This window comes from Balaenoptera physalus (genome assembly GCF_965194825.1).
Source record: "Balaenoptera physalus genome assembly, chromosome: 16".
In the NCBI taxonomy this organism is placed as follows: domain Eukaryota; kingdom Metazoa; phylum Chordata; class Mammalia; order Artiodactyla; family Balaenopteridae; genus Balaenoptera; species Balaenoptera physalus.
In genome coordinates this window covers 7,491,829-7,515,305 of record NC_138898.1, presented here as the reverse complement: position 1 = coordinate 7,515,305, position 23,477 = coordinate 7,491,829, and the positions used below count along the sequence as shown (strand labels likewise).

General features: G+C 36.8%; 2 long non-coding RNA genes across 2 annotated transcripts in view; one reads left to right on the top strand and one right to left on the bottom strand.

Annotated features, from left to right (window-relative positions):
• LOC309644464 overlaps positions 1–6,132 on the bottom strand; it is a 621,011-nt gene extending 614,879 nt beyond the window's left edge. The window contains exon 1 of the long non-coding RNA XR_014254442.1: positions 3,027–6,132. This is a non-coding gene — a long non-coding RNA (uncharacterized lncRNA). The remainder of the gene's footprint in view (positions 1–3,026) is intronic.
• Positions 1–23,477, top strand: part of LOC309644466 — a 144,121-nt gene that overhangs the window by 106,887 nt on the left and 13,757 nt on the right. The gene's annotated exons all lie outside the window — the stretch shown is intronic.

Sequence of the window (23,477 nt, the reverse complement as noted above, 5' to 3'; positions counted from 1 at the left end):
AACATGTATTAATTTGTGTAATAAGAAAACCAGTGGAAATCATATTAGTTAAAACCTAACAAAAAGAAGCCTAGTACCCTTTTCAGGTATGGTAGTCTTAGAATTTCCTTTATATAATGCAAGGAATAAAAGACTTTGTATCATTTTATTCCTTAAAAACAAATAAAACACTGGAACAAACAGGGTACCTATATATCATGACATGTGTAATCATTACATAAGGTGCATTACTCTGTACATAGAGCTCCGAACAGACCCCAAGATTGTTTAGCATCATCTGCAACGCGTCATTCTTATGAACGTGTCATCACTTGTCTCAAAGGAATTTCCACTTCTGTAATGTTACCTTTTCCATGATGCCTTATTTCTAACAAAACTAGTAAAAGGGCATAAAGTCCATTTCCTTTGCTTTGTATTCTCTCCTTACCTGGAAGAAAAACTAATTAAATATGTTTTCCTTTATCTGACCTTTTTCCTAGGCATCATGGAAAGTGGTCACAGAGACAATTTTCTGGGATGGCAATTTCTGTACATAAAGGACTTCCTCTAAACCCACCTAAAATGGTAAAAGATTTATCCACATTTAAAAAAATCAAGACTGCATTAGGACATGTTTTCCTTTAGCTTTTGTATTTATTATTAGCAGGATATGAAGGCAGGTGACACAATAAGAAAATAGAAGTGGTTAGAGAAGAAGGGAAAGCACACCTCCTTTTTTCATTTAAAATTATGTGTGACTTCAATAGACTCTAATACCAGGAAACCTCTCTCTCTCTTCTTCTCTGTCTCTTTCTCTCTGTCTCCATACTCCCTGATAGAAATGTGTTCAAAGTCCAACTTTCCAACAAAAAATCAGGCTCTGTGCAAGCAGGAATCAGGCTCATTTGGTTCATCTTTGGAACAGTGCGTGGTGCAAAGGGCATGGTCCATAAATATTTGCTAAATGACAGGTTGATTTTTAAGGCAAAAAGAGAAACAGCTGGTCAGTTAGGAAGCCTCTTGTGACCCATGTCAGAACAACCCTACATTGCTTTAATTTGTCTTGATTTTTATTAACCAATATACTGGCTGTATTGTTCACAGAATGTAGGGCAGTATCAGTATACTTTCTTTTTATTTAGAATAATTTCACACTTACAGAAAGTCTAGTACAAAGAACTTTTTTCCTCTAAATCGTTTGAGAGTAAGTTGCTGACATGATGCCCCACCACCACCTAATATTGTAGTGTGTCCTACATTATTCTACATAACTGCAATACAGCCATCAAATTCAAGTCATTAACATTGACATATTACTACCATCTAATTCATGCACCCTTTTCAGATTTCTTCAGTTGTTTCAACAATGTCATTTATAGCAAAAGAATCCAATCCAAGAATCACATATTGTATTGAATTTTCATGTCTCTTTAGTCTCCTTCATTCTGGAGTATTTCCTAAGTCTTTCCTTGACTTTCATGACATTGATTTGACAGTTTGGAACTTTACAAATGAGTCAGTTTTTAGAATGTCTTTCAAGTTTGGTTTGTCTGATATTTGGTTTGTCTGAACACGGTTATGGTGACTGTGTTCTTCTCACTATCTCCCATCAAGTGGTACATGATTACAATTTGCTTATATTCACTTTGATCACTTCCCAGCTTTTCCAATGAAAAGTTGCTCTTTTCCCTTTGTAATTAACGTGTATTTTGTGGGGAGGTACATTAAGACTACATAAATATCCAATTCCTCATTGAACTTTGACTAATTAGTTCTATATCCATTGATATTCCTTGGCTAAATTATTACTGTGATGGTTGCCAAATGGTGATTGATTCCATCATTCTTTCTGCATTTATTAGTTGACATTCTTCCAGGATTTCTATTTTCCCATTTGTTTGTATCAGTGCAATCTCATGGATTCCTATTTTATTTAATGGGTATAACCTGTTATGATTATTCATTTTGATAATTAAATTGTACTAGATTTGACCATTGGGAACCCTTTCAAGCTGTCTTTAGTTTTGGTTTTTTCATGTCTCTACTGTTCTCTGAGTACTTTCTTGCTTTCTGGCACAAGATGACCTAGGCCCATCTAGTTCTGCTCCTGTTCTAACCCTTGAATCAGCCTTTACTCCAAGAAACTTAGCTTCCTTTTAGTAGAGAATGATACTTAGAAACTAAGTTCTGGGCACTAGAGATGCTGATTGCTTTTGAGTTGTCAGTACTTCCTGGTCCTTTCAGGGGACAGAGCTAGGGAATATATACTGTACACATATATATGTATGGTTCAGTCTACTTTTCTCCTTTTCATATGTGTAACCTCTTTCTCCCACAGTGAAAAAAATGGCTGCTCTTATCCTTAATATATTTATTCATTGGATTAATACCCTCTCTATTGTAACTAATCTTCCATTGTTGCCCTCCCTGTTTGGGTATCCATTCTTATCTCACTTGGTCTCTGAGGCTTTGTGCCAGGTCACCACTGCTCCCCTGACCCCTGGTTAACCTCGTCACCCCTTTCAAGCTCTTGCTCATCAAATATTTGTGAACCACCTTCTATGAGGCACCCACTGTTCCAAAAGAGGGAGACAGTGAACAAACTAAACATGTTGCCTGCTCTCATGGAGCCTGCCTTCTAGTTGGAAAGTGCCAATTTATTAAAAATTTTTTTAGCATTCTGTCCCCCTTCACCCATTTCTTCCACCTCTCATCCCCTGCCTCTGGCAACTACCAACCTGTTCTCTCTATCTATGAGCATATTATCATTTTTTTGGATTCCATATATAAGAGAGATCATAGGGTATTTGTCTTTCTCTGTTCCATTTCTCTATTCTGTTCCATTGATCTGTGTGGTTTTTTTTATGCCAATACTGTATTGTTTAATTACTGTAGCTTTGTAATATATAAATTTTTTTTAATGGATTCTTTTTTTTTTTAATAAATTTTTATTTATTTATTTATTTTTGGCTGCATTGGGTCTTCGTTGCTGCACGTGGGTTTTTTCTAGTTGCGGCGAGCGGGATCTACTCTTTCTTGCGGTGCACGGGCTTCTCATCGCAGTGGCTTCTGTTGTTGTGGAGCACGGGCTCTAGGCACGTGGGCTTCAGTAGTTGTGGCACGTGGGCTCAGTAGTTGTGGCTCGAGGGCTCTAGAGCACAGACTTAGTAGTTGTGGCGCATGGACTTAGTTGCTCCGCAGCATGTGGGATCTTCCCGGACCAGGGCTCAAACCCGTGTCCCCTGCACTGGCAGGCGGATTCTTAACCACTGTGCCACCAGGGAAGTCCCTGTAATATATAAATTTTTGATGTTTAATTTTTTTCCTGGTAGTCACAAAACTTTACCAGGCAGTCATAAAACATAGTGGAGCTAAAGACTAACATCCCTAGAAACATTATGAACAGATTCAAACTTAGGTTAATATGAGTAAGGATTTTCCAAGAATAAAGCTTTTTTGGAAAAGATTTACAGGTTAGTTTGAATAATGATGATCTATAATGTTATTCATCACCACTGAGAATATTTATCAGAATTATCAAAGTATTAATACTAACCTGTTTTAATAATTTTCCTTTCTTCTAATTAAATCTTCATTGTCAAACTTCACTTAGATGCAAATCCTTTCAGTGAAATCTTGCCTAGAAGCCTAATTGTAAAAGATGTACAAATGAAGATGCTCTTTTTGAAGTGGGAGTGGGGTCCAAGAAGCTTTGCCTGTATTTTTCCTCTTCCAGTGCAACCCATGGAGCAACTCTGCAGAACACAGTTTAAAACTCGTGGTCTACATAAATGCCGAACTTTCCCCTCATGAGTCTTCTGAAAAACTGCATTTTTTAATGTGTTCAGCAGATAGCTACTGATCATCTTTTCTGTGTCTAGTACTATACTATGTGCTAGAGAAAAAACAGAACTGGAACAGCCCACTGCCATCTCACTGAGCTTGTGGACTCTTAGGGAATGGAGACAGTATACATGCAACAAACACCAAGTAAACAGGCACCAGGATATCTATGGGCTGTTGTAAGAAATAGGAAGGAAACATATGAGAGCACTGTGGCAAAAGGTGGGCATTTTATTAGTGTGGTCTGGAAAACCCTCCCTAAACTTGATGATATTGAAGCTGAGCGCTAAACAATGTGGATCCAGGCGTCGGAACAGGGGACAGTAGCTGTAATATAATTTCAAGTAGAGGGAAAGGCAAGCATAAAGGCCCAGAGGGAGGAAAGAGCAGGAGCATTTTCAAGAAACTAAGGAGGCTGTTATGGCCACGAAATATTTATCAAAGATGAGAGCAGAGGTTCTAGGGGTAGGAAGAGATCAATTCTTATAGGGTTTTAGTTAAGAGTTTGGATTTTATTCTTAAAGACATGGAAAGTCATGGAAAGATTTCTTTTTTTTAAAATAAATTTTATTTATTTATTTATTTATTTATTTATTTAGGCTGCGTTGGGTTTTCATTGCTGCACGTGGGCTTTCTCTAGTTGCGGTGAGCGGGGGCTACTCTTCATTGCAATGCGCGTGCTTCTCATTGTGGTGACTTCTCCTGTTGTGGAGCATGGGCTCTAGGCACATGGGCTTCAGTAGTTGTGGCTCACGGGCTGTAGAGCACAGGCTCAGTAGTCATGGCGCACGGGCTTAGCTGCTCCGCGGCATGTGGGATCTTCCCGGACCAGGGCTCAAACCTGTGTCCCCTGCATTGGCAGGCGGATTCTTAACCACTGCGCCACCAGGGAAGCCCCGAGAAGTCGTGGAAAGATTTTATGTTGCAAAGTGATGTAATAAATATTTGTCCTGTTTTGGCTGCCCGGTATCTCATCCACCTTCCTGTATTCAGGGGGATTCTCCATCATGTGGGTCTTGGTGATCAGTGCTCACCACCTGCCCTCTTCCCCCGGCAGAGTCCTTGTTCTCTCCATCCACTGTCATTTACAGGTGTGTGGACAGGATCGTGACTTGGCCAGTCACACGCTCTTTCCCAGAACTTTTGCCCTGGAGAAGCGGAAGGGGGCCTGGGCCTGTAGGGAGTTACTTCCAACTGTGTAGTCCTAATCAAGTAGCTGCTCCTGTGCATGGCCTTGGCAATGGGTCCTGTCGCTTGTCCTCCCTTGTTTCTTCTCCATTTCTCCACCCTGGCTCCCCAGGCTTTCTGTCAGTCCGGTGAGCTCCTCAACATCCCTCGAATCACTTTTTCTGCTCAAGTTAGTACCTTGCAACTAAGAAATATGACTACGGCCTATTTGAAGAAGACCACTCTGGTTGCTGGGGGTAGGGACGGCTAGGACAGAGAAGGTGGCCTTGATTTGGATAACTAGGGTGATAGTAATAGAACATCCAATGCAGAGATGAATATCCAGGAGGTAAAAACACCTCTTTGAATGGGGAAGGAAACAGGAGTTACTAAGGCCATGCACTTTCCTTCACATGAAAATTCCAAAGCCAGCCTTTGCCTGTGACCCAAAATATATTCAATTAAAATTTTGATAAAAATAAGGTCACTGTCTAAGAAGCTCCCTTACTTGTTTTTCCATTTACAACAGATATTGAGAAGCATGTAGTAAATAGGAGTGAGGTAGGAAGAGCAGAGCTGTTAGAAGCAATTAGCTCTTTGTACCTTTGCATCTCTTTAAAATCAGTCCTGTGATTAAACTGTGTGCAAAAATGCATGTTCAGAATGATAACCTTTGCCAGCAGTTGTAAATACTCTGAAAGATATGTTTTGTTTGGCTTCTGCAGCATTAGAAAATGAGTTAGTTGTCAACACCAACAAATAGGGAGATAGGCCTTTTTTGAGAAAATTCTTAGCTTTTATGTAAAAGAATTTTGAGCAGCACAATTTAAGAAGGAAGTGAATACTCTTCATTTTTGCAACAGTCCCTACCACTCCTTCTTGCCTCTTTCATTCAGCGTATATTTATTTACATGCTTAATCCTGTGGGCATTTAATTTTGAGATCCCAAGAGACATTGGCAAAAGTTTAAATTCTATTCCATGGAAGTTTAAAATGATAACATGAATGAATATAGTATAAGTATTTCCATTAACTTCACGAAAATATTAATATTTTAGGAATTAAACTTCAGTACCCTTTTTTCTTATCATCTATTTCTTTTTTTAAAAATACCTTTATTGGAGTATAACTGCTTTACAATGGTGTGTTTCTGCTTTATAACAAAGTGAATCAGATATATATATATATATATACCCCCATATCCCCTCCCTCTTGCATCTCCCTCCCACCCTCCCTATCCCACCCCTCTAGGTGGTCACAAAGCACTGAGCTGATCTCCCTGTGCTATTCGGCTGCTTCCCACTAGCCAACTATTTTACATTCGGTACTGTATATATGTCCATGCCACTCTATCACTTCGTCCCAGCTTACCCTTCCCCCTCCCCGTGTCCTCAAGTCCATTCTCTACATCTGCATCTTGATTCCTCTCCTGGCCTTAGGTTCTTCAGAACCATTTTTTTTAGATTCCATATATATGTGTTAGCATACAGTATTTGTTTTTCTCTTTCTGGCTTACTTCGCTCTGTATGACAAACTCTAGGTCCATCCACCTCACTACAAATAACTCAATTTCGTTTCTTTTTATGGCTGAGTAATATTCCATTGTATATATGTGCCACATCTTCTTTATCCATTCATCTGTCGATGGACACTTAGGTTGCTTCCATGTCCTGGCTATTGTAAACAGAGCTGCAATGAACATTGTGGTACATGACTCTTTTTGAATTATGGTTTTCTCAGGGTATATGCCCAGTAGTGGGATTGCTGGGTCGTATGGTAGTTCTATTTTTAGTTTTTTAAGGAACCTCCATACATTTCTCCATAGTGGCTCTATCAATTTACATTCCCACCAACAGTGCAAGAGGGTTCCCTTGTCTCCACACCCTCTCCAGCATTTATTGTTTGTAGATTTTTTGATGATTGCCATTCTGACGGTGTAAGATGGTATCTCATTGTAGTTTTGATTTGCATTTCTCTAATGATTAATGATGTTGAGCATTCTTTCATGTGTTTGTTGGCAATCTGTTTATCTTCTTTGGAGAAATGTCTGTTTAGGTCTTCTGCCCATTTTTGGATTGTGTTGTTTGTTTTTTTGATATTGAGCTGCATGAGCTGCTTGTAAATTTTGGAGATTAATCCTTTGTCAGTTGCTTCATTTGCTAATATTTTCTCCCATTCTGAGCATTGTCTTTTCGTCTTGTTTATGGTTTCCTTTGCTGTGCAAAAGCTTTTAAGTTTCATTAGGTCCCATTTGTTTATTTTTGTTTTTATTTCCATTTCTCTAGGAGGTGGGTCAAAAAGGATCTTGCTGTGATTTATGTCATAGAGTGTTCTGCCTATGTTTTCCTCTAAGAGTTTTAAAGTGTCTGACCTTACATTTAGGTCTTTAATCATTGTGGAGTTTATTTTTGTATATGGTGTTAAGGAGTGTTCTAATTTCATTCTTTTACATGTAGCTGTCCAGTTTTCCCAGCATCACTTATTGAAGAGGCTGTCTTTTCTTCAATGTATATTCTAGCCTCCTTTATCAAAAAATAAGTGACCATATGTGCGTGGGTTTATCTCTGGCTTTCTATCCTGTTCCATTGATCTATATTTCTGTTTTTGTGCCAGTACCATACTGTCTTGATTACTGTAGCTTTGTAGTATAGTCTGAAGTCACAGAGCCTGATTCCCCCAGCTTCATTTTCCTTTCTCAAGATTGCTTTGGCAATCGGGGTCTTTGGTGTTTCCACACAAATTGTGAAATTTTTTATTCTATTTCTGTGAAAAATGCCATTGGTAGATTGATAGGGATTGCACTGAATCTGTAGAATGCATTGGGTAGTATAGTCATTTTCACAATGTTGATTCTTCAGTCCAAGAACATGGTATATCTCTCCATCTGTTTGTATCATCTTTAATTTCTTTCAGCAGTGTCTTATAGTTTTCTGCATACAGGTCTTTTGTCTCTTAGGTAGGTTTATTCCTAGGTATTTTATTCTTTTTGTTGCAATGGTAAATGGGAGTGTTTCCTTAATTTCACTTTCATATTTTTCATCATTAGTGTATAGGAATGCAAGAGATTTCTGTGCATTAATTTTGTATCCTGCTACTTTCCCAAATTCATTGATTAGCTCTAGGAGTTTTCTGGTAGCATCCTTAGGATTCTCTATGTATAGTATCATGTCATCTGCAAACAGTGACATCTTTACTTCTTCTTTCCAATTTGGATTCCTTTTATTTCTTTTTCTTCTCTGATTGCTGTGGCTAAAACTTCCAAAACCATGTTGAATAATAGTGGTGAGAGTGGGCAACCTTGTCTTGTTCCTGATCTTAGTGGAAATGGTTTCAGTTTTTCACCATTGAGGACGATGTTGACTGTGGGTTTGTCATATATGGCCATTATTATGTTGAGGTAAGTTCCCTCTATACCTACTTTCTGGAGGGTTTTTGTCATAAATCGGTGTTGAATTCTGTTGAAAGCTTTTTATGCATCTATTGAGATGATCATATGGTTTTTATTCTTCAATTTGTTAATATGGTGTATCACATTGTTTGATTTGCGTATATTGAGGAATCCTTGCATTCCTGGGATAAACCCCACTTGATCATGGTGTATGATCCTTTTAATGTGCCGTTGGATACTGTTCACTAGTATTTTGTTGAGGAGTTTTGCATCTATGTTCATCAGTGATATTGGCCTGTAGTTTTCTTTTTTTTTTTTTTTTTTAAATTTATTTATTTATTTTTGGTTGTGTTGGGTCTTCGTTTCTGTGCGAGGGCCCTCTCTAGTTGCGGCAAGCGGGGGCCACTCCTCATCGCGGTGCGCGGGCCTCTCACTATCGCAGCCTCTCTTGTTGCGGAGCACAGGCTCCAGACGCGCAGGCTCAGCAATTGTGGCTCACAGGCCCAGTCGCTCAACGGCATGTGGGATCCCCCCAGACCAGGGCCCGAACCCGTATCCCCTGCATTGGCAGGCAGATTCTCAACCACTGTGCCACCAGGGAAGCCCAGCCTGTAGTTTTCTTTCTTTGTGACATCTTTGTCTGGTTTTGGTATCAGGGTGATGGTGGCCTCGTAGAATGAGTTTGGGAGTGTTCCTCCCTCTGCTATACTTTGGAAGAGTTTGAGAAGGGTAGGTGTTAGCTCTTCTCTAAATGTTTGATAGAATTCACCTGTGAAGCCATCTGGTCCTGGGCTTTTGTTTGTTGGAAGATTCTTAATCACAGTTTCAATTTCAGTGCTTGTGATTGGTCTGCGTATATTTTCTATTTCTTCCTGGTTCAGTCTTGGAAGGTTGTGTTTTTCTAAGAATTCGTCCATTTCTTCCAGGTTGTCCATTTTATTGGCATATAGTTGCTTGTAGTAATCCCTCATGATCCTTTGTATTTCTGCAGTGTCAGTTGTTACTTTGCCTTTTTCATTTCTAATTCTATTGTTTGAGTCTTTTCCCTTTTTTTCTTGATGAGCCTGGCTAATAGTTTATCAATTTTGTTTATCTTCTCAAAGGACCAGCTTTTAGTTTTATTGATTTTTGCTCTTATTTCCTTCATTTCTTTTTCATTTATTTCTGATCTGATCTTTATGATTTCTTTCCTTCTGCTAACTTTTGGGTTTTTTTGTTCTTCTTTCTCTAATTGCTTTAGGTGTAAGGTTAGCTTGTTTATTTGAGATGTTTCTTGTTCCTTAAAGTCGGATTGTATTGCTATAAACTTCCCTGTTACAACTGCTTTTGCTGCATCCCATAGGTTTTGGGTCATCGTGTTTTCATTGTCATTTGTTTCTAGGTATTTTTTGATTTTCTCTTTTATTTCTTTAGTGATCTCTTGGTTATTAAGTAGTGTATTGTTTCATCTATTTTATAGATGAAATAAAGTGTCACTCTATAGCTATATTTCCTGAATAATTATTTATGATAAGATTTTTTTTTAACAGTCTAAAAAAGTAAGGAAATGAACTGCCATCAGAAAAGGCAGAATTTGGGGCAGGTATACATGATCGATTTTGTAATTTGAGAAAATAATCCAGGTGTTGCTCTGCTGTTTCTTCTCTCACCAGTATTTAACTTCCTTGGTGTCTGGTGCCTTCTTTTGACTTTTAATATCTTTTTGTGTTTTCTACATAGTTTTAAGTGTTCAAAATTATATGAATTTTACAGATATAAGGTAGCTCTTTAAAACATCAAGCGTCTTGGTAAAAGTTGCATTATGGGTAGATTGTGTGGATAACTATACAGGTTTAAGATGCAAAAGAAATTAGAGAATTTTTTATCAGCTCCATCACTGGGCACTGGGGAAACTGAAACACTAATGTTTTAATGGATTTTACTAAGGTCAGAGATTACTCTAAAGTTAGAGTCACATTCAGAGCTGTGGTAGTTGGTGGGCAGGGGAAAAGGGACCAACCATTCATTTCTAATCTCAGTTGGAATGAAATCGCTATTTTATCCCTGCCTGAGAGACCTACATGGTCTAGTTCTTGCCCACCTTTCTGACTCGTCCATCTTTTCCTGAAATGGCTTACTAAACACTACTCACACCTTTTTCTTCTTATTTCTAGAAGATACTAAATTGTGGGGCTAGGATTAGGGTGAGGCAAGTGAATGTCTGCCCTAAAGTTTTGTTCCTCACTCCCACCCACTCACCTTAAGTTCTCCACCCCATGCCTTAAATTCTGTGCCCCACTAAGACACTTGCTTCAAGCACAAAAGTTAAGGTGGGGGGACAAATACTTAGTGATTAAGAAAACTAACATTGTAGTGCAATATTTTAAAAAATAAAAATTAATGTAAAAATATCAATGATGAGCACAATATCAAAAATTTAAATAAAAATCAGTGTCCTACCAAGCCATACTGGACCCTGAGGCAAAAGGAGAAATAAGCACCCATATACACATTTTTATGTATTGTTTAATCCATTTTTCCCCAAAACCCTAAAGTGGTTAAAATATTGAATAACTGAAAATCAGGTGTGTTAAAACTCATAACATTAATATAGTTTTAGATATATTATAATACAAAGAGCAGAATTTATTTTGATTTTACTTTCCTGGCTTTAATGGAAGTGAAATCATTGATACTATTCTCAATATCTTCTCCTTTATTTATCTTGTTTTCAGCTGAGAGAATTACCATGTTTGACAATTTCTCTTTTCCAAGTGATAATCTTAAATAAATTAAAAAAAATTTATTCATTTATTTTTGGCTGCATTGGGTCTTTGTTGCTGCGCACGGGCTTTCTCTAGTTGCGGCGAGCGGGGGCTACTCTTTGTCGTGGTGCACAGGCTCTCATTGCGGTGGCTTCTCTTGTTGCAGAGCATGGGCTCTAGGCGCGCGGGCTTCAGCAGTTGTGGCACACGGGCTCAGTAGTTGTGGCTCACAGGCTCTAGAGCACAGGCTCAGTAGTTGTGGCGCACGGGCTTAGTTGCTCCACGGCATGTGGCATCTTCCTGGACCAGGGATTGAACCCGTGTTCCCTGCATTGGCAGGCAGATTCTTAACCACTGCGCCACCAGGGAAGTCCCATTATAAATTTTTTATGAAGTGAATTAAAAGTTAATGTGGCCCACATTTCTGGCTAATGTGCAAGAAAGAGCACACCCTTGTCCATCTAGGTTAGGAACAAATTGAGAATAAACTGATGAAATGATGCAGTGTAGATGGAGGTCAAAATATCATTGATTCCTACTGAGCCCAGGTTGGAGGACTTGGCTTGAGTTAAGAAGGTTAATTAAGTTACTAAGGTTAGTAATGAAGATTTATTGATTCTGATTTCTAAAGCTGCATAGATTAAACCCTGCCTGTTGCAGGTAACACTCTATTAGATCAGCATTCCCCCTTCTCCCAGCCGCAGTGGGTAGAGCTGCCTCTGGAAAAGCAGAGCACAAGGCTTCTCCCTTAGGGCATGCAGCTTGCTCCCCAGAGGAAGGGTGCAAATGAGGTGAACATAAAAAATTACTTTGCCTAAATTTACCGCTCAGATGTCCCTGTACCTACTCTGGGGCAAAAAGAATTGAGGGTGGAAAGATGCCAGAAATTGCACTAGTTGAGCTGCCTTTGGAGGGAGTAAACAGCCCAAACTCATAGCACGTGGGGGATTGGTGCAGCTCCTGGAAAAGAGAGTCTAGGTGAAGCACAGTCGAGTAATGCATACATTATTACAGCATGCACTAAATAGTTGTTCAATGAATGGGTGAAATATGTGAAATTGACAGTCTTATCCCATGTTAATCAAAGTGACCCAACCTTTGTCTGGTTTGCATTTGGGGCTTTTGTGTAACTGAGACTCTGTAAGTTCCTTCAGCTCTTTTACCATACGTCTTGGTAATATCTTACTTTTTACAGTCAGAACACTCTGTGCCTCCAGTTCTTCACTCTTATTTGTATATATATCAAGTTTAAGACTTGCTGACTCAGATTTCCTCAGTTTGTTAATACATGCTGGGTATAAGTTAGGGACTTTGAGAGAATGCACTAACTTCTTAATGAATCCAGAATACCTTGTAGGAAATGTTGGTTCTATCCCAGCGTGACAAATGGCATCCTGGTGGGGTGATAGAGACATTCTTTTCCACAATTCCAAAACAACAGTGGAAAAGTTGTAAAGAGGCAGGTAATCAATTGGTCTTTTCTGTTTAATTCCAAATGACTCCTTCTACTCACTACTTACATTCAAAATCCATTTAAATAACCAAGTAATTTTAAATACAGAGTATATCTATTTGCATGTGTGTGTATGTATATGTGAGTGTGTATATATAAATATGTGTGTGTATGTATGCATAAAACCTCTCTCAATTCTTTAGAAAATATTATTGGCAGCTTAGAAGGATATATGTAAAGCAGCAGGATTATAAAAGGAATACAAGACAAAAGGTGAAATAACAACACCCACTATCATCAACACAAAGGAAATGGAGTCAGTAACGAGTTTAATTCAAAAATGCCTATTATCAAATCCCATGCACTTGCTAGGAGGGTAAGCCCCGATTTCTCACAGAAATCTAATATAAAAAGGGAAATTACATACTTTACAGTGCTAAGATAAACTAATTATTATGAAAGGTGCTCACATTCTTGAATTAAAGGGAAGACAAATATCTCATGAGAGTCTTTATATGATCTATATGCAATACATATTGTTCATAGATACTGCTCTGTTGCTCCCAAAAAACTTCGAAGAATTACTTGGTAAAAATAATGGAACTTATGGGGAAAATAAGGTTAGGCAAAGCACTCAAACCATGCAAGTATGTAATCAGAAGAACAGTAAAAACAATGCTAATCCTAGAAAAACCAAATATGAGCACAAAGATGTTACTTCTTAATAAAGAAATATTATAGTAAGTATAGGATTTTGTATCTTTCAAAAAAGCAAAGAAATCTCATTAAAAAAGAGTCTAAGGTGGATTGAAGCTGCAAAATTAAATTCATAGATAAAGAAATGCATAAAGAGTGGAAAGAATCATGCAAAAATCATTTCCAAGACAGACCCCCAAGGTCAATCAAGTGCAATGAATGGGCATCATTTCGTACCCCTCTGCAACTTGCCCTGTGCAATTGCTTTGGTTTAAGTTGCAACCATGCTACGAATGTTATGCTGACATCATCCTTTATTTACTATTTGCACATGAGCTAATATACATCGCAGAAGCAGGTATTACAGAAGAACAGACTGTCCTTTTTAATATGACGTATGTGTGGCTGCTTGAGGGCACCAAGTCCACCACCTTTCTAAAACACTTAAGAAACTTTGAATAAACAAAAATCGTGTTTGTTTATACACATATAACTTGTAATTTAAATTACCTTGTTTGTGTTTCGTTGTGTGGTACTCAGTTTGCCATTTACGTATCTACATAATAGATATTCTACTAAATGGCAAGTTCACTGATGTTTGGCAATTAGCAAAGTGAGAGTGTTTTTCATAATGGAGGGTACTGTGTTTTCTGGTTTTAAAAAATTCATTGATATGATTTGGCTGTTTCAGACTGAATACAAATTGGTGAACTAGGTCAGGACTGGATTACTATTTTTCTTAAAAATGGCGCTATTTATGTTGGGTCTTTCTGTGTATTTCATACTGCCATACTTATATCACAACATTGTTAAGATAAATAACAAGCTGAATTTCAGCTTGTGTGGTTTATCATGAGATCTTGGATATTAGTTTAGAATGCAGTAGGTTTTGGCAAGTTTCTCCCTAACAAGTAAAGATTGATCTTCAGGAAAAGTCAAAAAATGAAAGTTACTATATTATATGGGCTGTTGCGTTAACAGCACTTGAAGAAAAATGAAAATGGGTGCCTAGTCTAAATGTAAATGGCGTATCCAATTTGAAAATAAATGACCAAAGGATTGAAGAACTATTGAAATATATGCCTGCCTTACATTTGGCCATTCAATCCAATTATGAAGTAAGCGCTAAGATTTACTAGTGGCACTTATCACTTTATGACTATGTGGGAGCTCTGTGATATTATTTTTGGGTCCTTTCCCCTTAGAGGGAGAAACTGCACAGCACCCACAGAAATACAAATAGAGAAGCTGGAAAAATTAAAAGGAGGATATGATTATCAAGAAGTTGCAAATAACTTGGAATTCTAGCATTTTCCCCTTGGAATTGTTAATTCTGTGATGAGATGCTGCATATGTTAAATTTATAAATCTATGTAAATTTAAGGTTCAGCAAGATTTTTGTTGTCTTTGTTGTTTTCTCTCTTCCTTGAACAAATTTCTCCTGAGAATGTATTTCTCAGATTGCAGAGAAATAGGAATCTGACAATTACTGGCTGACTTTATCAATGTAGACAAATGAGTCATTCAGGAAGTTTTTAATTCTCTTCTGGTTGGATAATTGGGAGTTTGGGAATTGGGGTTTGGAGTTGAGTGAACCCCAATTAATATATTTTCTGACATATGTCAATTAGGAAAATGATCCTGAGGTGTGACTTTTTCCTGTACATTGAGGAGTGGGGACAAAATTATGACTGAAACCCTAGGTTCTAAAATCTGATCGGCTGACTTCTAATCTTATCTTTATCTCGTTGAAGTTATGTCATTTTAGGAATGTTACTAAATGTATACCAGCTGCAGCTCCCTCTGTAGAATAGGGATGATTCTCATATGAACCTTAAAAGATTGTAGTGAGGATTGGATGAGACAAGGCACGTAACGCCCCTAATAAAGTACCTGGCACAGAGCAAACTCTTGATACATATTAGCTTTCATCATTATCACTATTATTATTACACCAACTGTAGGTCCAGGCTGTGGCAAGATGGATTTATTCTTCTAGGGCAGTCATAGCTACCCTTTTGGAATGTGGGTACTAAAGATAGCAAACTATCATCATTTATCTAAAACTTAGAATTTCTTCACCACTTTTTTTGTGTGTATCTGACTGGGTTTCTATTACCCTGCAATCAAGCTCTGAGGGGGAACAATTTGCATGTGAGCTTCTGTTGCTGAAAACCACTTTAGCAGCAAATTATACATGAAATAATCATCATCATAATAGGTCAACCAGAAATAGACTCACAGGATATTGAAGAGCATCTCAGAGTTTGCTTAGGTGATGCCATTGTTGTGAATGACACAGGTAAGAATATATGCCTCTTTTGGATGGTTCTAAATAATTGACTGTTCCAGTCGATCAATATAGTAGAATAGCACAATCAAGTGCTATTCTTTTTTTAAATTATTTTTTAATTAAACACTTTTCTTGTCTACGGGTAGTATTGTTTTAGTCTAGATGGAGTTTAGAACTTTACTGTTATTTGATATGCAAAACTCCACCCTTAGTCATAAAAACAGTCCAAGTCACCAAAAGGAAAGTGGCAATTTGGAGACAGATAAGTACCATGTTTCATTCTGACTAATTAAAACAAATCACAGCATGGTGACAAATATTTTAATATTTAAGAAGGAATGCATTTAAAAATTATCCTACCTCTGTAATTGGCTGGATTGATCATTATTTTGTTTTAGATAAAAATATGTTCTGGGAGATTTATTGTTTAAAAACAAGCAAATACTAGAAATCACAAGTGCAAGTAAATAAATTTTTGTCAAAAGTAGAGGCATTAAGTAAAAATTCTTTAAATTTTTCTTTGCAAATTGCTCTTAAAAACCAGAATATGTTTTATTTTTATTTTCAGTACCCTTCGTGGTAGCCAGTTTTATTCTTTTAGCACAGATAATATCTCTCTCTCGAAGATATCATCAATCCTTTCTCTCTTTCTTCCTCTATTAAATTAACGTAGCATTCTCCAATGTGGTTGAACTCAAACGTCTACCATCTTCAAGTGTGGCAGGCATAGTTCTTCAAGTAACATGTATACATTCTCCCATTCTTCCTAACTAACAGAACCGTGGTTTCATTCAGGGTAACAGTGTATGGCTAGATACTCACTCTTCCCAGTTCCCTGGCAGCTAGGCTCCCTTGACCACATGCCACACAGGTCTAGCCACTGACATGTGAGTAGAAGTCTAGAGGATGTTTCTTGGAAATCCTTTGTTTTCCTGAAAGAAAATTACTGAGGCTGGTGAAGACCCTTTCTTCTTTTTCTTGCTATGATTGCTGATGTAATGAGGATAAAAGCCAACATGCTGAGCATGGCAGCGAAGAAAGAAACAGCCTGCATCCCTGATGACATTATTTAGCAGGAGCTGAATCAATACCAGCAACTACATTATCTCCAGTCTTCTTATTATGTAAGAGAAAAAAGAATTCCCTATTTGTTTAACCCACCGTGCATAAGTTTTTCTGTAACTTGCAGCTAACCTAGCTAGCGACATTCCTACAAACACATTAATCACTGGACATTGCTAGAGAAAATCAACCTTTGTGACCGGTCTCTATTTTAAATCATGCTTATACAATACATAGGGTCACAGCTTTCAATCCGACTATACTTTCCCGGTAAGGGAAAGTTCTTCTTTTCTTTCTTTCTTTCTTTTTTTTTCCTTTTTCATGAACCTTATAGTCACTATCTCCTCTCCACCACCTGAAAAACTCACTTTATTCAGAAAATGTAAGCCCTCAGGAACATTCTCTATGATCCTCTCCCACATCTACCTGCGGTCTGCATCAATTCTCATCATGTTTAAGCAGGCACAGGAAAAGATGTGCCCTTGCTTTTCTCAAAGGCAGTTCTTCCATTTTTACTCTGGACCTGCATCACCTCTGCCCTTCACCATGATGTTGCTCCTTTATTTTTTCTTCTTTTTTTTTCTGCATCTTCAATTTATCTGTCACTACTAAGTCATTACAAGGACATGAACTGTTCTAGTAATTTTCATCTTTATAAAAACTTGCCTTCACCCTTCTCCTTCCTTTAGCATCTGACCCATTTTTCTGCTCCCCTTTCTATTCAGACAACTTGAAAACATTTTATAGAGTGTCTCCATTTTCTGAAGTTTTTTTTCAAGCAGGATTACAATCCTGCTTACCTTCCTACTAGGGCACTAAGACCAATCTTCTCCCAATCAACCACCTCTGTGTAGACAAATCCTTAGGACATAAATCATAAATCCATAAATAAATAGGACAGTATTTTTTTTAACACATTGACAACATTTGGTGCAGTATACTAATCTTTCTCTGAAATTATTTCTTTTTTTTTTAACACTACATCTTTGCCTTTGCTTACTTCCTAACTTGCTGCTTCTTTCTGTCTTTTCTCTTTCCAGAACATCTCTAAAATGTTAGAATTCTCAAGGCTGAGTTTTGGACTGTCTTGCTTATCTATATTTCTCCACAAATAATATCATTCCCCAAATAGTAAAAATGTATATCTCCTGGTGACCTCTGCTCTGAGTTCCAGACCCATATGTTGAAACACCCATTTGGCATCAAGTGGAAATCTAATGGGCATTTCACATATAACACGTCCAAATGAACTGATGATTCCCTCCTCGAACTCTATTTGGTTCCAAGGTTTCCAGTCTTTTCTGTCTCAGAAAGTAGCACCATCATCACCCAATTATTAAAGCCAGAAACAAGAAAGTCATACTTGACATTTCTCTTTTCTTAACTCTCTATATTCAGTCTATTGGTAAATCCTGTTAGTTCCATCTTCAGAATCTGCCTTGTATACCTGTTTTACTTTTTTCCATTACAGAACATCCATAATAATCCTTTTAAAAGTGAAAGCACTCACGTAAAAGCTAAAATTGAAAGGAATAACAACACCAGTTGGTGGTGAGGCTGTGGGGCACTGAGCTCACACTGTGAGCACAAGTTTTAATTGGTAGAATGACTTTGAAAAGAAGAAACATTGACTGTTAAAGTTGAAGATGTGCCACAGTTCTATTCCTAGAGGCAGACCATCAAGAATGAGTGTATGCATGCAGCAGAGACACGGACAATGATATTCATATCAGCAATGTTCACAATAGACCCAAAAAAACAACCCAAGGTGCACCCACAGTAGAATGAATACAAACATTAAATGGAGGGATAGGCATGCAATGGAACACTATAGAGCCATAAAAATGAGTAAGTTACAGCTTCATGTAACAACATGGATGGATTCCCAAAATTATGTTGAACTTGTATCAATAATACTTACCAAAAGAAGCCAGACACAAATTGATAACAAAGAACCTGGAAAGCTGAGCTATAGCGTTTATCAGTTCACACTTAGGTGGGAAAAGTACAAAGAAAAGTAAGAAAATGAGTACTACAAAAGTCAAAATAACAGTTACCCATGGAGGGAGGGGAAGGCAGTTTGGAGTGACAAGGGGTGGGTGGGGGTCCTGGGGTGCTGGAAAGGTTTATTTCTTGCCTTGCACTTGTTTTTAACAATGGCATACCTCATAATAATTAATTAATCTCTGCATTGATGCTTTGTGTACCTTTCTGTGTATGCATTATATTTTAGAAAAAATACAAGTATTAAATATGTAAATAAATTGCCTGGATAACCATCGTGTGTAGAATGAAGTTTAACACCTTCTTGTGTCCGACAAGACTCTGTAGCAGCTGGCTGGACTTCTTTGCAAACTCATCTCACAGTCCTTTGCTGCTTGTTACCCACTCTGAATCTCACCTGCTTTCTGCCAGTTCCTTGGACATACCAAGTACTCTGCTATCTCACAGCCTCTTTACCTGCTGTTCCCTCTTAAAGAAAGCCTTCCCCTGGCTTTTGTTTGGTGAGCTTCATCTCATCCTAAGTCTCAGGTTAAAATGTCATCTCTTCAGAGAAGAAATCCTACATAAAGGGTCTACCTTTTATCCTCTGGCTTACCACCCTGTTTGCTTTCTTCTTTGTACTTAGCACAATGTGTGATTCTTCTGGTGCTACTTACTAATTTGCTGACCACATTCCCAACTATATTGCAGGTCCTAGGAAGTCAGAGACCTTTTGTTTATTTGCTTGTTTGTTTATCATTGTGACCCTAGTGCTTGGCACACAGTATACTTGGCTAAATATCACTGCAGGAAGAAAATCAATAGATTGGATTTTAGGAAGAGATCCTATTTGATGACCTATTTGAGGAATATTAACCATTACATAATTAGACATTTTCTCCTCTGGTTCATGAAATAGCTCTAAGTAATTAATTTTTTCCCATGTCCTCTTTTCACACAAACACAAAATACCATACTGAAAATTGACCCCACTTTAAGAACAAGCGTGCTGTCTTCCAAAGAGATTACATGGAAGAGATAATACTTCAGTGATTATTAAGTCCTGTTTTGAATGAGACATGGTTAGAGCTAGAAGATGCATCAGAGATCACATAGTGGAGGAGCAGAGAGGTAAGATAGTTTCTTTGTGGTGGGAGATTTGTGGGGAGAGGAGGAGGAGGAAGAGGAAGAGGAGCAAAGAAGAGAAAAAGGAATAGAAGATGAGCTGGAATCACGTCTTGTGTATTTGCCATATGTATATGGGGTGAAGGTGAGGGCTGAAGTTGACTCAGCCAGTGCCAAGCAGTGAGTGACAGAGAGAGAGACTGTCGTGGCTGCCAACTGACTGTGTGTGTGTGTGTGTGTGTGTTGTGTGTGTTTCCTATGGACAGTATCTAATTGTATGTGGGATGAGCCCAGTCATTTCTTTCCAGGTTATCCTTTTAAGGAGGCACTAACCAGAATTCCCTTCACTTTTTCACCACAAAGCACCCACAATGGTTTTTATTTGCCTCAAGAAAGGGCCACCATCTGTCCTGTGACTACCTTCAGGTAACTGACATCTGCCTTACCTGTGAAATAGTCAGCACCCAGGAACCACAGTGCCCTAGGACCCTCAGAATCTTGCACATTCAGACACTGCTCTGGCCTCTTTGCCAGGGTGGTTATCTAATTCCCAATCTTCCAGTAGGTTATGAAATCACAGGAGCTTTGTCAATCTATATAAAACATCTGAATGCTAATGAAATGGCCCAGCATGTTAATTAGCCAGTCTTAAAAGCTCAGTTTCTCTTCTCTTCATTTATTTTCAAACAATTGAGCAGCAGCACATTAGGAATGAAATCAGAGTACTAATTAATTCCAATTCAGTAAATTTCCAAATAAGTTCTTCATATTTGTGTTCCAGAAATATTTAAAAAGTAATTTCATAATACTAAAATTTACCTCTTTTTCTATTAATCATAATGAAGGAAAAAAACACATTGATGCTGTTCATACATATACTCTAGAGATTTCAATAGAAATGCATTAATTACACTAAGTCAATAAAATATGGTTCTCAAAGAGAACAAAATCATTTCCCCATGTTAATTAGTCGTCAGAATTGGTATCTGGTATAAAATGTCTATAGATTTAAATGGAGAGGATGTCAATTTCATTACAAAATAAGATTATGAAATTAAACTGTCAAATTTTGTAGGACTTGTTTCAGGATGAATAGTGTACTCCAAAATTTATTAAGAAAATGCATTTTTTTGGTAAAAGACAGAAAAATTTATTTGAAAATTCATCATGTTATTTACCCATTCCAAAAATAATTGGGGAGCTTTTGGGAAAAAAAAAATCACTTACATTATATTTTTCTATTTAAATCAGCTTGCAATCAACTGACTAATTTTACTTCTAAAAGAGAGTGTGGAGGATTAAAAATAACTAAATCAAAAGCAATGTATAAGTCAAGATTTGGAGACAGTTTTGAGATTGCTACTTCATTTTATGGTCTTGCAGCTGATGATGGTAGGGTAATATTTCCAGGGCTTAACAAGCATTCACAAAGAAACTTACATACTAAGTGCTTCAGAAACAAAATTACTAAAATTGTTGGCTCTTTTCTCTTGTAAACCACATGTTTTTGATTGTTTAATTCCTATTGAGGATCTAAACAGTGGTACATGCATTTTTCTTCATGGTATTATGATATTGTCTTATATTGTTGGCAGGCAACTTGGAAAATACAAAAAACAAGCACACAGAAAAAAACAGCACCCATAAATCTATCACCAGATATTTTGTTATATTTCATGTAGTCTATTTGTCCATGCCAAATTAATGTCCATAACTTTATTGTACATATACATATTTGATTTGATTATATACCTTGTAAATATTAGATTATATCACACTTTAAAAATAATCAGCTTTATTGAGATGTAATTTATATGAAATAAAATTTACTTATTTTTAATAATAAACCATTCTTTATTCCTTTAAAGTAGTCCTTTTGATGATGGTTTATTATCTTCTAATATACTACTAAATATTATCTGCCAAGTTTTTATTAGGATTTTCCAACTCACTCATAAATACAGATGCACTTTTATTTTATCTTTGTCAGGTTTTATATAAGAATAGCACTTTTATTTTACCTTTGTCAGGTTTTATATAAGAATTATGTTTAAGTGTGAGTGGAGAATCTTTTTTAAAAATTATGGGATAGCACATATGATGGGGATCAATATTTTGGGGAATAATAAATTGAAACAAAAAAAATAAACTCATGTAGGCCCAGAATTATTGTGTGTGTGTATATATATGTGCAAATCATGTGTGGATGTGTGTGTGTAAAAACTCAATGAGTAGTACCTGAAAGAAAACAATTTGTTAACTTTCCAAAATCAAGTTTTAATAAATCTGTGTGAATTTTGGTAATTTGTATTATCTTATTAATGATTGAAATCACTATGTTCAAATTTATTAGCACAAAGCTGTGTATTATATTTTTCAATAAATTTTGTAAGACCTTATATGTTCAATTTTACTTCGAATTTAAGTTCCTTTGATTTCTCCATTGCTCTTTTTTGACCAGAAAGAGAAATTCTTTAATGATTGTTTTGCAAGCATTTCTTAAATTTATGTCATGTTTCTTTATCTAATGCACTAATCAGCCATTATTTTAATTCCTTTTTCTTGTTTTCTTTAGATAGTTCATTGTTTTAAAATTCTTTATCTATAATAAAACCATTTTATGGTTTTATTATATTATATTCAGAAGCCAGGATATGCTTCTGAATATCCTGTTCATCAAATTTGCAAAATGTTTTTTCTCAGTTATATTTTAAAGATCAGTCCAACGAATTATCATATACCCTTCACCTATATTCACCAATTGTTAGTCTCTCTCTCTCCTTCTCTCTCTCTCTCTCATTTTTGATTTTTGCTGAACCATTTGTGAGTAATTCGCAGACACCATGATCTAGACCTATGTCATCAGCTTGTATTTGCTAAATAAGAGGACATTCTCTTACACAAATCTAAGTACATTTATCGAATTCAGGAAATTTACCACTGTTTGAATTCCATTATCTAACATACACTCCATATTTAAATATTTAAGATAATGTCTCAAAGCACAAAGTTGTGTATTATATTTTTCTATAGCTTTCTAGATGCACTATTTTTTCTAGCTCCAGGATCTAATCTGGGGTCATATATTTTCTTTAGCCGTTGAGTCTCTTCAGTTTCCTTGAACTGATAACAATTTCTCAGCCTTCCTTTGTTTTTCTTGAAACTGGGAATGTTGAGGAGTACAGATCAGTTGTTTTGTAGAGTTCCCTTAATTTGGATTTTTCTGATTCTTGTGGTGGGATTCAGGTAGTGCATTTTTAGCAAGTAACATGTCCTTCTCAACGTATTACAACAGGAGGTACCTGATGTTAATTTGCTTTTTGATTAGTTTACATTTGCTCACTTCTAGGTAGTGTCTGGCAGATTTCTGCACTATGAAATTACCTCCCCCTCCATTCGTAATTACTAAGTAATCTATGGGAAGATGCTTTAAATTGTCCATAGCAAGAATTTAACCTCCACTGCTGATTTTTGCCTGAATCAATTACTGTTACAGTCCTTGCAAAATAGTGAATGTATAACTCTCTCATTACTTCAACATTTATTAGTGAGGTGAGTATTCTATTGGAAAAAAACAAACAAAAAGCAAAAATCAAAAAACCTTCCTTCCTCCTTCATGAATGTGCATATATATATATATGTGCATGTATGTATACATATATATGTATGTATTTGTACTAGTATAGATATGTTGGTTCATTTTTATTCCATATGCTAAAATCAACTGCTGTCATTACTTATTGC